The 2,262-nt window shown below is 41.6% G+C and overlaps 1 pseudogene; it reads right to left on the bottom strand.

The window, feature by feature from the left end:
- Positions 1–345: 345 nt before the first annotated feature.
- On the bottom strand, positions 346–1,971 carry LOC102814216 (annotated as a pseudogene).
- Positions 1,972–2,262: the final 291 nt, after the last annotated feature.

Genomic DNA, 2,262 nt, shown 5'->3' with positions numbered 1-2,262 from the left:
CTGGAGAATGATATCATGTTTGGTAAGGTGGAGGATCAGAGAAAAAGAGGAAGACCCCCAGTGAGATAAATTGGCAAAGTGGTAGTATCAATGGGCTCAAGCATGGCAACAGCAGTGAGGTTGGCCCAGGACCAGGCAGTGTTTCGTTCTGTTGTGCATAGGGTCGCTATGAGTTGGTACTGAGTTGATGGCACCTAACAACAACAAATTCAAGTAAGGAAATCCATATAAAACAAACATCATTTTACTTAAAACTTCCTTTAAAAAACCAAAACTCCTAACTAACACTTTGTAAGTCTTGAAACAAAGCACCGAGTCTGATAAGTCTTATAGTTCACTCATTTGTCATGCTTTAAAGATCTCTCCATTTGCTCCACAAGTATCAACAACACAAATTAAACAGCCTGTCACTGGAAAATCCTGGAATTTGGAGTTGGTAACCCATTTGTCTGTTTCAGTGTTGTACTCCAGGATGTGTCCTAACTGCTCCCGACCTTGAAAACCAGCCAGGATGTACACTATCAAGCCCACTGCTGCACACTTCATGGTCACACCCTTCCATGGCATAGGTGAGACCATCTTCCACTCATTTAATATCGTAATACTCTACATTGTCCAGACCACATAAACCATGCTGACCTCCCACAGCAAATATCTTGTCCTTTACAAATACCAGTCCATGTTTCTTCCTGACCTCAATCATTGGGCACAGTTCAGCCCACATTTCTGTGGCAGGATCATAACCTTCACAGGGATTCAGCACTCTTCCAGAAACATTGTTTCTTAAGCTTCCACCACAGACATAGATCAGACCATTGGCTTCCACCATCCCGTGGCTGCAGCATGCTGGGCTTCGTGGGACAACTCTCAGTTCTTGTATCATAGCACTTAAATAGATACAGAACAGAGCTTCCTACTTCTGCACTTCCAGATGTGTGCATTTTGCCTTTTGCAACACAGGCAGCAAGGCTATCTCGAGGTATCAGAGGGCCCAGTTTGGAATATCAGCTATCCCTCACTACAGTATAGCAATCCATTCACTTTATGGGGAAAAGCTGAGATCCACCCATAATATACACTATGTTGCCCTAGAACACACATGCAGCATCTCTTCATTTTTCAAAGGGACAGTGGATGTCTGTCCAGCTATAATTCTTTGGGTTAAAATATCTACACAACTGTGGTTGGGAGCCTCCAAATAGTGCTATGCGGTAGTCATGTTTCTTTCTACTAGGTCTTGTTCCTTCTACCATTTCTTCTTGATCCTCTGGAGATAGTAGGGAATACCACATTCCACTTTTCACTATCTTAAGGCATTTAAGATTGTCTTGAATAAGTGGTTCAGCTTATACAGTTTTTACTTGAGAAGTTTTTTGATATAAGAGGAAACCTGACTGTAGCAAAGATAACAACCATAAATGGCTGGTGATTAGGTTCATCGTATTTCAACCACCTGACTGTCACAGCATCATAGACCTGCTCTTCTGCTGTCACAGTCAGAATGGCCTGGTTGAGAAGGTGTGTTACTCACTTAACATCAAGCTGTAGAAACTCATCAGTTCTATAAACCTGAGTAAAATGCTGATGAATAAAGTTATCTGTAGTTGCTTTCAATTCAGGACAGTCTAGACACTCTGCTAGAACACTTATACCAAGACAATTTGAAGCATCAACTTGTTCTTTCAAAAAATCAACACAAATTTTCTTCACAGGTTCCATCTGGTACTGGTTTGCTGCATCTAACAAAGACTGTACATTGTTGCTATTCACAGAAATCCTAGCAGTATAAGCAAATTCCACAAGTTGTTCAATAATGTCAGGTTCTGCATCTTTGAGTTCTACTTCAAAGGTCTTTGATTCAGGCATGTTAGTTGTGAACATTAAGCTTAAAAAATGGCTGATTGCAGCAAGGACAACATGATGAGCAGGTATCTTCCTTTCCTGGATCAAGAGGATCACATCACACAACGTTTTCTTTCACTGATGTGATGAAGACTTTCACGAATGCACCACACATCAAAGGTAGAACAAAGAGCTCCTCTTAATAATAAGAGGGGCACACGATGCCATTAAAGATGCTTAGTATTTATCGATGGCTCTTTCTACTCTGAATTAACATGCACAGGAAGACTTCAACAACCTCCACCTGGGTACTACAGAATGGGGAAGGGGATCCTTATTTTAGGAGAAGCTGATTTCAGGCCAGCAACACTTCTCTCCCTTTTTTCATGGACTCCAGATGGGGCTGTGCCAATAGGCTTC

Source organism: Chrysochloris asiatica, unplaced genomic scaffold (assembly GCF_000296735.1).
Source record: "Chrysochloris asiatica unplaced genomic scaffold, ChrAsi1.0 scaffold00083, whole genome shotgun sequence".
Lineage (NCBI taxonomy): Eukaryota > Metazoa > Chordata > Mammalia > Afrosoricida > Chrysochloridae > Chrysochloris > Chrysochloris asiatica.
The sequence above is the reverse complement of the archived record's forward strand: the minus strand, read 5'-3'. Positions and strand labels throughout refer to the sequence as shown.